The following is a 14,383-nucleotide window of genomic DNA, read 5'->3' as shown; positions in this document are numbered from 1 at the left end:
AGGCAGTTTTTGAGGGGGAAAATGGAGGCAGGTTTTGAGGGGGAAAATGCAGGCAGGTTTTGAGGGGAAAATGCAGGCAGGTTTTGAGTGGGAAAAGGCAGGCAGGTTTTGAGGGGAAAAATGGAGTCAGTTCTTGAGGGGGAAAATGGAGGCAGGTTTTGAGGGGGAAAATGGAATCAGGTTTTTGGGGGGAAAAAGTGGACAGGTTTTGAGGGGGAAAAGGCGGACAGGTTTTGGGGCGGAAATTGCAGTTTTTGAGGGGGACATTACAGTTTTTGAGGGGGACATAGGAGTTAGGTTTTGAGAGGAAAAAGGCAGGCAGTTTTTGAGGGTAAAATGGCGGCAGGTTTTGAGGGGGAAAATGGAGGCAGGTTTTGAGGGGGAAAATGGAGGCAGGTTTCGAGGGAGAAATGTATTCAGATTTTGAGGGGGAAAATGCAGTTTTTGAGAGGAAAATGTCAGGCAGTTTTTGATGGGGAAATTTCAGTTTTTGAGGGGGAAATTTCAGTTTTTGAGGGGGAAAAGCTAGGCACGTTTTGAGGGGGAAAATGGGTGGTAGGTTTCGCGGGGGAAAAAGGCGGGCAGGATTTGAGGGGGAAAAATGCAGACAGGTTTTGAGGGGGAAAAGCGGACAGGTTTTGAGGGGGAAATTGCAGTTTTTGAGGGGGAAAATGCAGGCAGTTTTTAAGGGGGAAATTTAGGCAGTTTTAGAGGGGGAAAATGGAGGCAGGTTTTATGGGGGAAAATGGAGGCAGGTTTTGAGGGGAAAATGGAGGCAGGTTTTGAGGGGAAAATGCAGGCAGGTTTTTGAGTTGAAAATGCAGACAGGTTTTAGAGGGGAAAATGCAGGCAGGTTTTTGATGGGAAAATGGAGGCAGGTTTTGAGGGGGAAATGGCAGTTTTTGAGGGGGAAAATGCAGGCAGGTTTTGAGGGGGAAAATGCAGGCAGGTTTTGAGGGGGCAAATGCAGGCAGATTTAACGGGGAAAATCGCAGGCAGGTTTTGAGGGGAACATTGCACTTTTTGAGGGGGAAAAGGCAGGCAGGTTTTGAGGGGGACATTGTAGGCAGGTTTTGAGGGGACATTGCAGTTTTTCAGCGGAAAAAGGCAGGCAGGTTTTGAGGGGGAAAAAGGCAGGCAGGTTTTGATGGGGAAAATGGCAGTCAGGTTTTGAGGGGGAAAATGGCAGGCAGGTTTTGATGGGGAAAATGGCAGTCAGGTTTTGAGAGGGAAAATTCAGGCAGGTTTTGAGGGGGAAAATGCAGGCAGGTTTTGAGGGGGACATTTCAGATTTTGAGGGGGAAATTTCAGTTTTTGAGGGGGAAATTTCAGTTTTTGAGGGGGAAATTTCAGTTATTGAGGGGGACAATGCAGACAGGTTTTGCGGGGGAAAAAGGCGGGCAGGTTTTGAGGGGGAAAATGGAGGCAGGTTTTATGGGGGAAAATGGAGGCAGGTTTTGAGGGGAAAAATGCAGGCAGGTTTTGAGGGGGCAAATGCAGGCAGGTTTTGAGGGGGCAAATGGCAGGCAGGTTTTGAGGGGGCAAATGGCAGGCAGGTTTTGAGGGGGAAATATCAGGCAGTTTTTGAGGGGAAAATTTCAGGCGGTTTTTGAGGGGGAAAAGGCAGGCACGTTTTGAGGGGGAAAATGCAGGCAGGTTTTGAGGGGGAAAATGCAGGCAGGTTTTGGGGAAAAATGCAGGCAGGTTTTGAGGGGGGAAATGGCAGGCAGGTTTTGAGGGGGAAAATGCAGGTAGGTTTTGAGGGGGCAAAGGCAGTTTTTGAGGGGGAAAAATTGAGGCAGGTTTTGAGGGGGGAAAATGGCAGGCAGGTTTTGAGGGGGAAATTTCAGGCAGGTTTTGAGGGGTAAAATGGAGGCAGATTTTGTGGGGTAAAAGGCAGGCAGGTTTTGAGGGAGACATTGCAGGCAGGTTTTGAGGGGGACATTGCAGTTTTTCAGCCGAAAAAGGGAGGCCGGTTTTGAGGGGGAAAAAGGCAGGCAAGTTTTGAGGGGGAAAAAGGCAGGCAAGTTTTGAGGGGGAAAAAGGCAGGCAAGTATTTTGGGGGCAAAAAGGCAGGCAAGTATTTTGGGGGAAAAAGGCAGGTAGGTTTTGAGGGGGAAAAGGCAGGCAGGATTTTGGGGGGAAAAAGGCAGGCAAGTATTTTGGGGGAAAAAGGCAGGTAGGTTTTAGGGGGGAAATTGCAGTTTTTGAGGGGGACATTGCAGTTTTTGTGTGGGAAAAGGGAGGCAGGTTTTGAGGGGGAAAATGGCGGCAGGTTTTGAGGGGGAAAATGCAGGCAGGTTTTGAGGGGGAAAATGCAGGCAGATTTTGAGGGGGAAAATGGCAGGCAGTTTTTGAGTGGGACATTGCAGTTTTTGAGGGGGAAATTGCAGTTTCTGTGGGGGAAAAGGCAGGCCGGTTTTGAGGGGAAAATGGCAGGCAGTTTTTGAGGGGGAAAAGGCAGGCAGGTTTTGAGGGGGAAAAGGCAGGCAGGTTTTTTGGGGGAAAAGGCAGGCAGGTTTTGAGGGGGAAAATGGAGGCAGGTTTTGAGGGGGCAACTAGCAGGCAGGTTTTGAGGGGGCAACTAGGAGGCAGGTTTTGAGGGGGAAAAGGCAGGTAGGTTTTGAGGGGCAAAAAGGCAGGCAGGTTTTGGGGGGGAAAATGGAGGCAGGTTTTGAGGGGGAAAATGGAGGCAGGTTTTGAGGGGGAAAATGGAGGCAGGTTTTGAGGGGGAAAATGGCAGGTAGTTTTTGAGGGGGAAAATGGCAGGCAGTTTTTGAGGGGGAAATTGCAGTTTTTGAGGGGGAAATTGCAGTTTTTGAGGGGGAAAATGAAGGCAGGTTTTGAGGGGGAAAATGGAGGCAGGTTTTGAGGGGGAAAATGGAGGCAGGTTTTGAGGGGGAAAATGGAGGCAGGTTTCGAGGGGGAAAATGGAGGCAGGTTTCGAGGGGGAAAATGGAGGCAGGTTTCGAGGGGGAAAATGGAGGCAGGTTTCGAGGGGGAAAAGGGCAGGCAGGTTTTGAGGGGTGTGATAGGTAGTAAATCGTCTGTTCATCAAATCCAGTAAGAAGACAATAGAAAAGCAAACTGTCATATGAACTATTGTATGTTGTGCAAGACTAACAGCAAATGTTTCATTGAATTAACATGATAGTGTGAATTGTGACAGGAAGAAAGGGGGGGGAACAACAAGAGAAGAAGCATCTGCACTTCAAAAGGTGTGAAGGGTTGCAGATGCCCAATTAAGCAAACAAGAGAGTGTTCAGACCATAAATCTCCTTATTCAAAGAGACTGCTGGGCCTAGGCTGATAAGGACGCTGCAGACTTAGTGGATCATCCCATTCCAGGCAAAAGGTGAAAAGTACACTGTGAGGAGGACCTACGGCCTTCATCCCAAACGACCACCACCCATAATTTGGAGACCCTTACCCGTATTTTTAACAGCTTCTGCGCAAGCGTAACAGACTGATAAGCTAATTACCATACGAAGCGGGAATAGGCGGGTCCAAGTAATGTATATGCATAAGTGTATAATGACTATGTAACACTTTATAGTGTAAGATTGAAACAAAATGCCCTGGGGTTGCGGGCGTTGTTGGAGCAGGAGACTCCCCGGCCGCCCAGCGCTGTTTTGCTTGTCGCTGCTTGCTAAATAAAACTCTGACTCAGCCAAATTTAAGAAGTCAGTTTATACCACCCCTCAAAAACCGCCTGAAATTTCCCCCTCAAAAACTGCCTGAAATTTCCCCCTCAAAAACTGCCGCCATTTTCCCCCTCAAAAACTGCCGCCATTTTCCCCCTCAAAACCTGCCGCCATTTTCCCCCTCAAAACCTGCCGCCATTTTCCCCCTCAAAAACTGCCGCCATTTTCCCCCTCAAAAACTGCCGCCATTTTCCCCCTCAAAAACTGCCGCCATTTTCCCCCATTAAACCTACCTGCCTTTGCCCCCTCAAAACCTGCCTGCATGTTTCCCGTCAGAAACTGCCTTTTCCCCCTCAAAACCTGCCGGCAGTCTTCCCCCTCAAAACCTGCCTGCACTTTTCCCCCTCAAAACCTGCCTGCACTTTTCCCCCTCAAAACCTGCCTGCACTTTTCCCCCCTAAAAACCTGCCTGCACTTTTCCCCCCTAAAAACCTGCCTGCACTTTTCCCCCCTAAAAACCTGCCTGCACTTTTCCCCCCTAAAAACCTGCCTGCACTTTTCCCCCCTAAAAACCTGCCTGCACTTTTCCCCCCTAAAAACCTGCCTGCACTTTTCCCCCCTAAAAACCTGCCTGCACTTTTCCCCCCTAAAAACCTGCCTGCACTTTTCCCCCCTAAAAACCTGCCTGCACTTTTCCCCCCTAAAAACCTGCCTGCACTTTTCCCCCCTAAAAACCTGCCTGCACTTTTCCCCCCTAAAAACCTGCCTGCACTTTTCCCCCTAAAAACCTGCCTGCATTTTCCCCCTAAAAACCTGCCTGCAATTTTCCCCATCAAAAGCTGCCTGCATTTTTCCCCTCAAAACCTGCCCCCTTTTTCCCCTAAAAACCTGCCTGCATTCTTCCCCCTAAATAACTTCATTTTTACCCTCAAAAACTGCCTCCAAGCCGTCACTATCCACCCCCCACCCCCAAATCTGCCCCTTTTACCTCAAAACTTCCCCCGTCCACTGTCCAACCTGACCCCTTTCACCCCCAAGACTCTCAAATCGGGTTTTATCCCCCTCGAAACCTGCCTGCCCTTTTCCCCCTCGAAACCTGCCTGCCCTTTTCCCCCTCGAAACCTGCCTTCACCCCATCACTATGCGCCCCCCCACCCCCAAAGCCACCCCTTTTCACCCCCAAGACTGTCCCTTTTACCTCACAACTTGCCCCCCACACCCTCCAACCTGACCCCCTTCACCCCCAAGACTCACAAATAAGGTTTTTTCCCCCTCAAAACCTAACTGCATTTTTCCCCTCAAAAACTGCCTCCACCCCGTCACTATCCACACCCCACCCCCAAATCCGCCACTTTTTACCCCCAAATCTGCCCCTTTTACCTCACAACTTCTCCCCCCAACCCCCAACCTGACCCCTTTCACCCCCAAGACTCGTAAATTGTGTTTTTTTCCCCTCAAAAAGTGCCTTTTCCTCCTCGAAACCTACCTTTTTTCCTCAAAATCCGACTTCGCCCCGTCACTATCCGCCCCACACACCCCGAAACCGCCCTTTTTCACACCAAAATCCGCCGCTCCCCGCCTTCCCCCCACCTGGTCGCGGTGAGCTGGGCGAGGCGCTCGGGAAGGGGAGGGCGTGGCCAGACGTGCCGTAACCTCCGCGCCCCCTCCACAGGGCGGGGACTTAAAAGGGCAACGCGTGCATAGTCCCGGTGGGGCCCACCTGACTTTTGGGGGTGTCCGGGGGGGGGTTTAGGGCTCTCAGAAGGATTTTGGGGGTCTGGGGGGGGTTTGAAGCCACTTTGAGCGTTTTGGGGTGCAGGAGGGGAGGGCCCCGGGGCAGGGTTGGGGTTCACAAGGGATTTTGGGGTGCGGGGGGGAGTGCAGTAAAGTGTCCGGGGGGGTGTTGGGGTGCAGGGGCAGTATTGGGGTGCTGGGGGGGGGGTACAAGCCCGGGGGGGGGTCAGTTTTGGGGTGCAGAGGGGAGGGTGCAGGGGGGAAGGTGTATTTTGCGGTGCCGGGGAGTGGGAAATTTTGGGGTGCTGGGGGGAGCTGTCCCAACACCAGGGTGGGGGTTTTGGGGTGCAGCCTGGGGGCGGGGGGGTGGGATGTGTGTGTGTGCCCCCCCCCCCCAAAAAAAAAAACAAAAACCAAAAACCAACCCAAAACTCTCCTTTGGGTGTCCAGGGGCGGCGCTTGGGGTGGGGGGTGCACAGGGGGGACCCCAACTCCACAGGCCACCCAGTCCTGGGTCCCCAGGAGGACATTTTGGGTGGCCAGGGTTCTCCAAATGGGGGTCATGGGCCCCTCAACCCCCGGGCAGATGTGGGGTGTCCGTGGGCCCCTCAACCCCTGGGGTCCCCAGAAGACCTTCTGAGGTACCCATGGGTCCTCCCCCTCCCCCTCTCTCCCCTCCCCCGCAGTTCCAGCGCCAACACACGACTCTCCACAAGCTCAACGCGGTGGCTTTGCTGGTGACCTTCTTCCTCTGCCGCGTCCTCCTCTTCCCCTACTTGTACTGGGCCTACGGGCGCCACCGGGGGCTGCCCCTCTTGGGGGTCCCGGCCGCTCTGCCCCCCACCTACAACGCCGCCGCCGCCGCCCTCTTGGCCCCCCAACTTTACTGGTTCGCCCTCATCTGCCGGGGGGCCTGGCGCCTCTTCCGACCCCCCGCCGCCCCCCGCCAGCCCCCTTGAGCGACCCCCGACTCCCTTCCCCCCCCCCTCCCGCCCCAACTAGCGCCTGGGGAGGGGGGAAAAGGGGGGGGGGTGGATCTAGGAGGGGGGTGGGAGGGGGGGATCTATGGGGAATCTGTGGGGCAGCCTGGGGGGATTTATGGGGCAGGCTTGGGAGGGGGTCCTGGGCTCCTATGCGGTACCTTGGGGTCCCTATGGGGCACCTTGGGGGATTTATGTGTCACTCTGGGGTCCCTATGGGGCAGCCTGGGGTACCCTGGGGGATCTATGGGGCACCCTGGGTTCCCTCTGGGGCCCCTTGGGGGATCTGTGGGTCACTCCGGGGGGCCCCGTCCCCTCCCTCCCAGGTGCAGCGGCTGGACCCACATTAAAGGACTTTGGGGACGTCCCGGCCTCCTCCTGCTTGGCGGGGGGGAGCGCCGGGACCCCCATCAGCTCCCAGTATGGACTGGGACAGCTCCCAGTACAGACTGGGTCCCCCGCCACCCTCCCAGTACAGACTGGGCCTGTCCCAGTATAAAGTGAAGCCTCTGATCCCCATCCCAGTCCAGACTGGGCCCTTCCCAGTACAAACTGCTCTCCTTGGTCCAGTCCCAGTACAGACTGGGCCACTTCCCAGTCAGAACTGGATTCCCTCCCAGTACAGACTGGGCCCATTCCCAGTACCAAGTGGAACCTCTGAACCCCTCCCAGTGCAGAATGGGCATCGTCCCAGTACAGACTGGGGCCCTTTTTTAGTACAAGCTGGTTCCCCTGGCCTCTCCCAGTACAGACTGGGCCCATTCCCAGTACAAACTGCTCCCCTTGGTCCACTCCCAGTACAGACTGGGCCACTTCCCAATCAGAACTGGACCCCTTTCTCCCCTCCCAGTACAGACTGGGCTGCCTCCCAGGAGAAACTGGATTTCCAGTGCCCTCCCAGTACAGACTTTTCCCCATCCCACTACAAGCTGCTTTCCTTGGACCAGTTCCACTACAGACTGGGCCACTTCCTGGCCACAACTGGATGCCCCGGCTCTCTCCCAGTATAGACTGGGCCTTGTCCCAGTACAAACTGGATCCCTTTAAATGCTCCCAGGAGAGACTGGCTGGCTTCCCAGTCCAAACTGGATGCCCACATCTCCTCCCAATCCGGAACGCGGTGGGTCCCAGTACAGACTGGGCGTCCTCCCAGTCCCAAGAGGATCCTTGGATCTCATCCCAGTCCAGGCTTGGCCCATCCCAGTACAACCTGGATCATCCTCCTTCCCCCCCCCACCTCCCAGTACAGACCAGGCTTCTTCCCAGTACTAACTGGTTCTCCTGGTCCCTTCCAGCACAGGCTGGGCCCTCTCCCAGTACAAACTGGATGCCCTAGTGCCTCCCAGTCCAAACTGGAGTCAGCCCCTGTACCCCCGGCCTCCCAGTACGACCATCTTGGAAACCCAGTTGAAGGTTGAAAGGGAATTTATGGGCAATATCCTCAGATTTTACTATTTTGGGAATAAATAACGATAATTGTTGGTCCCAGTTGGATTTAGTAAAGGAGTTGTAGAGAAATCGGAGATATTTCACCTCCTTTCCGCCTCATTATTTTACAGTTTTCCCTCATTTTGCCTCAAAGCAGGGAAAAAAAAAAAACAAACCAAAAAAACACAACAACAAAAAAACAGCCAAAGGACTCAAATCAGGAGCTACTTGAGTAAAATTAAAGATGACTGCTCAAAATGAACGAGAATTATGAATTTTTTTATTTCTGGGAGGGTGGGTGTGTGAAGGGTTCGTTAGAGCGAGAAAAAAGTAACTTTGAGACGAAAAATGAGGATTTTCACAGAGAATTGGTGGGTTTGGACCCTAAAAATGGGGGATTTAAAGAGAAAAATGAGGATTTTCACAGAAAATTGGTGGGTTGGACCCTAAAAATGGGGGGTCAGAGGAGAAAAATGAGGATTTTGACACGGAGAAGGTGGGTTTTGGGTTTGTGACCTAAATGTGAGGGATTGTCTGTGAAAAATGCTTGGAGTCTAAAAATGAGATTTTTTGGACCCTAAAAATGAGGGTTTAGCGTAGAAAAATGAGGATTTTTCACCCAGAATTGGTGACTGGGTTTGTGCGGCAGAGCTGAGCACGCACACGACCAATGGGATCGGGCAACGCCCGTTTATTCCAACTGATTCAGCCCTTTTATAACGTTCTCCCGCGCGCGTGAGCGACACGCGGTACAAGTCCTCGGGATTGGACGGTTAACTCAGCCCGCGCTTTAAACCTTCTTCTGATTGGATAAAAAGTGCCACATCAGCCGTGCCAGGCTTCTGCCTTGTGGAACATCCTCTTCCGTCCCAACCCCTGCCGGGGGTTGTTTGTCCCGTCGAGTTTCTCCCCCCTCACTCAGGGTCACGTCCTTATCGCGTTCTTGCTCGGCGGAGGCTCTTATCGCTCTTGTTCTCACGCGGGATTGCTGACGCGGCCGTTCTCTCGCAGAAAGCCTCCAGAACCCCAACAGATCCCTCTTTTTGGTTTTGAGCAACCCGGATTTCTTGCGGGCCCTTTTGTACCGAATGTCTCACACGGGAAACCAAGCACGGCAAAATGACAGCAAGCACGATAACAAGAATTTTAATTCCCCTTTGTAACGACTCTTCCAACCATCCTGCGATTCCCGATGAAGCAAACCGTTCTGATAGGGGTGATGTTACAGCCGTTAACTTCTGCGTGTCATCCTTCCGTTTTCTCCGATTCTCACCGATAGATACCGACGGGTCGGATAAATTCATACAGCGCATTCCTTCAAACTCTTCACACCCTTGGGCTAAAAGCAGAAAATCAACGGCAGCCCTGTCCCGCAGTACAGCACGCCCAAGGCTCTCCACGCCCGTGGCCAAAGCACCGATTACATTCGATGTCAAGTTCATTTGTTTAGCCGTCCAACATGCAAAACGAGTGACGAGTTGTAATCCCTTTTTGGTCCCAGCTGGAGACACTTGCCAAAAGGCTGCGGTGCCCACGCGCCGCTCTCCTGCTAACAAACATCTTGTTTTCAACAGCTCAGCTTCTTTATCTCCTTGCTACGCACGCCGTTTCTCAGCCCCTTGGCCGTGCAGGTGTTCCTCACCCCAGCTCCAGCCTGTTGTTACAGCGAGGCCACACGGGCTGGATCGCTCACGACACGTCCGTTGTTTTCGAACCGTTCCACCAATCCCTCTTTTTGTTTTTGGGGCCATCCAGACCCCTTTTATTGTTCGGTCCATCGTTTTCACAAAACGCTTCCACACGGAGCTCAACATCATCAAAAGGTTACAATGACCATCGAAACGGTTATTCAATATAAAACCAAATCCTTGAACCATCTAGTGACGTTTTAGCCCAATCACTATTAAATACTCTTCCTTCTTCAAGACGTAAACCCGTCGCGTGAGCATCGCTACAAAACCAAGTGTCATTTCCTGGTGCTGCTGAAGGAGTCTCGACTGTCTGATTACACCAGCCATGTGTCAGAGTTGTGTGAGGCCGATGCCTCCCAGATCTCCCATTTCTTTGTTTCTTGCGGCGCCTGCAAGACTTGTTGGAGAGCTGTATCAGTCAGGGCTGAGACAAACTTTAAAACATAACGTACGTAGAATAGTTCTACAGAAGGTTAAAAGAATACAGCCCTTATAATTACTAGTTAAAAAGAGTAGGTTAATTTGACTCCCCAAAATTAAGGGATATAACTAAATACTACAAAAATAAACAGTGAGGAAAATACGGAGTAGCACACTTAATTAATAGAAGTACTAATGCTCAGATCCGCAATTGTTGGGGAACCCTGGGTGCAGCGAGAATTCAGAGTGCCCTTCCTCGCGAACCGGAAACCCTACGCGATGCGTCCATCCGTAGGGGAGGCATCCAACGTCGCTGCAAGCAGGTCCGGCCTCTAAATCAACAGGGCAAAATAACTGGCAATTTTTTTTATTTTTTTTTTGAGAGGAAACATCTGATTCCATCCTCCTGTTGGGTTCCACCCTGAGCCTGGCCAGTACTCCAGGGGGAAAACCAAGGGAGTTTCTAATAAGGTTAAACACTTGAGCTCTTAATTCTTAATATCACTAAACAAAGGAAGTGGAATACATACATTCTTACAGCATCTTATCCTTATTAATAACTATATTTTATCTAAACTACATTTTGCACAAGTGACTAGTAAGCCTAGATATCTCATTAAGGAGTTACAATTACTGTTAGCATTTTCTCGTAAAAGAATTGGCAGCTGTAGTGTAGTTTGTCCTGTTGCAGTAGCAAACATTACCCAGACATTCTGCTGAAATGATCAGTCGAAGAGACCGCAAACTGTCGGCACAGGGGCACCCACAGCACCCACAGCTGGATCCTGAGTGCTGGCTGCCTCTCACCCTCAGCTGTGGTTGCACACACCCTGTCGGTGACCATCGGAGATGAGACCTGTGCAGACACCAGCATCACCTCTTCCCCAGGGTATTAAAGGAACTGGTCCTTCCCAGTTCCCCCTTTCTAGGGTTTTGTTAACACTTGAGCTTTGCTCTGGACTTCTTGTTGATCTGGTATCTGTGATGAGAAGTGACACAATACTGGTGGCACCTGCGAGACAGGGCAATGTTTAAAAGGTTTGAAGAGATGGAGTCTGTCTGGTATTCAGGGCAAGTTGCAGGGATGTTTTTAGCTGGATACCTTGATAAAGAAAACTGTTTTTGTACTGCTCTGACATTCTGGTGGAAGAAATGCATGTGTTTTACAGCAGAGCAAATGGTTGACCTGGAGCCAAGCTCTCTCCCCCCTTTTCTTTTTGCAAAAGCGCTTTCAAGGTCTGGCGCGCTCTTTCTACGATGGTTTGTCCTGTGGGGGAATGCAGTGTACTTGTGATGCTTGTTAGCTATATGGTGAGGATCTTGTTTTGCCTTCTCTGTGAGTGCTTCGGGTGATGTCAGTGAAGGATCTTTCCAGAAAATATCAGATAAGCTGTGCAGATCATCATGAGTTAGGCCCACGACGGCTGTATCCAATTTATGGTTCCCAACAGTGTCTGTAAATCTTTTAAAGTCTTAATAGCAGTTTTAAGTTGTCGCAGGACAATACACACAGGTGATTCGGTTCACAAGGTGAGTGTCAGGGGGTTTCAGGGTGGGTCGTGCTGCAGCGGTGATTAAGACAAATTTGACCCAATTTGAGTTCCTCATTGAGTCATACAGTCATGACCCCAAAATGCAATAGGGGTTTCCAATAGAAATGGATGAATATTTGCTACCCGGTTTTCTGGGCCCCTCACATGAATGAGAGCCTTGCTTTGAATTGCTGCAGCATGACACCAACCCTGAACAGCATTTGAGGTACCGGAGCCAACAGCCAGTCTGCTCACAGATATTATGGTCACATCTGCACCAGCATCTAAATGCCTGTCAGCTCCACAGATTTTTTAGCTTTAACGAGAGTACATTTTACCAGAAGTTAACCTTGTGTCACGTTTAAGTTCAAAAATATTTAAGGGGTACCTGCTGATCCAAATCCTGAGTAATTGCGGCTTCTTTAACAAGCTGAACAATTTTTTACTTTTTTTGTTACTGAACACAGGGGTACAGGCCATAATATTGATTTTTCTCTTCATAACCAGCACCTACGACCCCTGGTAAAACAAACAACCCCCGTCAGGTTGCAGATGACCTTTTGCCAACATTTCCCTTAGGCAGATGGTTCAGAGGGGCACTCTCCCCGCAGAGCGTGCACCTAAATTCCAAACAACAACCAACACGGAATGACTGCCTCCCGTTAGAGGAGGTGTTTTACCTGTGACACTGAGAACACGGCGCCCAAACCAACCGCAGCACCGATGCCCCAGCGGGCGGCACTAGGACCCTGCAGTTCCTCGGCGGCCGCTTCCCTGGGCGGAGAACTGCGCAGCTGCAGCGGCCGCGTCACACACACACACACACACACACACACACACTCACACTCACACTCTCTCACACTCACTCACACTCACTCACACTCTCTCACACTCTCTCACACTCTCACACTCTCACACTCTCACACTCTCACACTCACACTCTCTCACACTCACACTCTCACTCTCTCACTCTCACACACACTCACACACTCACACTCACACACTCACACTCACTCACTCACACTCACTCTCACACTCACACTCTCACACTCACACTCTCACACTCTCACACTCTCACACTCTCACTCTCACACACTCTCACACTCACACTCTCTCACACTCTCTCACACTCTCTCACTCTCTCTCACTCTCTCTCACTCTCTCTCACTCTCACACTCTCACACTCACACTCTCACACTCTCACACTCTCACACACTCACACACTCACACACTCACACACTCACACACTCTCACACTCTCACACTCACACACACTCTCACACTCACACATACTCTCACCCTCTCACCCTCTCACCCTCTCACCCTCTCACCCTCTCACACTCTCTCACACTCTCACACTCTCACACTCTCACACTCTCTCACACTCTCTCACACACTCTCACACACACTCACACTCACACTCACACTCTCACACTCACACTCACACTCACACTCTCACTCACACTCACACTCACACTCACAATCTCACACTCTCACTCTCTCACACTCTCTCACACTCTCTCACACTCTCACACTCTCTCACACTCTCTCACACACTCTCACACACACTCACACTCACACTCACACTCTCACACTCACACTCACACTCACACTCTCACTCACACTCACACTCACACTCACAATCTCACTCTCTCACACTCTCTCACACTCTCTCACACTCTCTCACACTCTCACACTCTCTCACACTCTCTCACACTCTCTCACACACTCTCACACACATTCACACTCACACTCACACTCTCACACTCACTCACACTCACACTCTCACTCACACTCACACTCACACTCACAATCTCAGACTCTCACACTCTCTCACACTCTCTCACACTCTCACACACTCTCACACTCTCTCACACTCTCTCACACTCTCTCACACTCTCACACTCTCTCACACTCTCTCACACATTCTCACACTCACACTCACACTCTCACACTCACACTCTCACACTCACACTCTCACACTCACACTCACACTCACATTCTCACACTCTCACACTCTCACACTCTCTCACACTATCTCACACTCTCACACACTCTCACACACTCTCACACACACTCACACTCACACTCACACACTCACACACTCACACACTCACACACTCACACTCTCACACTCACACTCTCACACTCACACTCTCTCACACTCTCTCACACACTCTCACACACTCTCACACACTCTCTCACACACTCTCACACACTCTCACACACTCTCACACTCACACTCACACACTCACACACTCACACACTCACACACTCACACTCTCACACTCACACTCACACTCACACTCTCTCACACACTCTCACACTCACACTCTCTCACACTCTCTCACACTCTCTCACACACTCTCTCACACACTCTCTCACACACTCTCTCACACTCTCACACTCACACTCTCACACTCACACTCTCACACTCTCACTCACACTCTCACACTCTCACTCACACTCTCACACTCTCACACTCTCACACTCTCACTCTCACTCTCACTCTCACTCACACTCTCACACACACTCTCACACACACTCTCACTCTCACTCTCACTCACACTCTCACACACACTCTCACTCACACTCTCACTCACACTCACACTCACACTCCCACTCTCACACACACTCTCACTCACACTCTCACTCACACTCACACTCTCACTCTCACTCACACTCTCACTCACACTCTCACTCACACTCTCACTCACACTCTCACTCACTCTCACACTCACACTCACACTCTCACACACACTCTCACTCACACTCTCACTCACACTCACACTCTCACTCTCACTCACACTCTCACTCACACTCTCACTCACACTCTCACTCACTCTCACACTCACACTCACACAGCAGCTCCTGACACTCACACTCGCAGCAGGAAGTGACAAATATCGCCCAGACGAGGACTCCACTGAGAACATCTCCAGCCTGTGCTGCACA

The sequence above is a fragment of the Athene noctua genome, unplaced genomic scaffold, assembly GCF_965140245.1.
Source record: "Athene noctua unplaced genomic scaffold, bAthNoc1.hap1.1 HAP1_HAP1_scaffold_34, whole genome shotgun sequence".
Lineage (NCBI taxonomy): Eukaryota > Metazoa > Chordata > Aves > Strigiformes > Strigidae > Athene > Athene noctua.
This window is presented reverse-complemented; position numbering follows the sequence as displayed.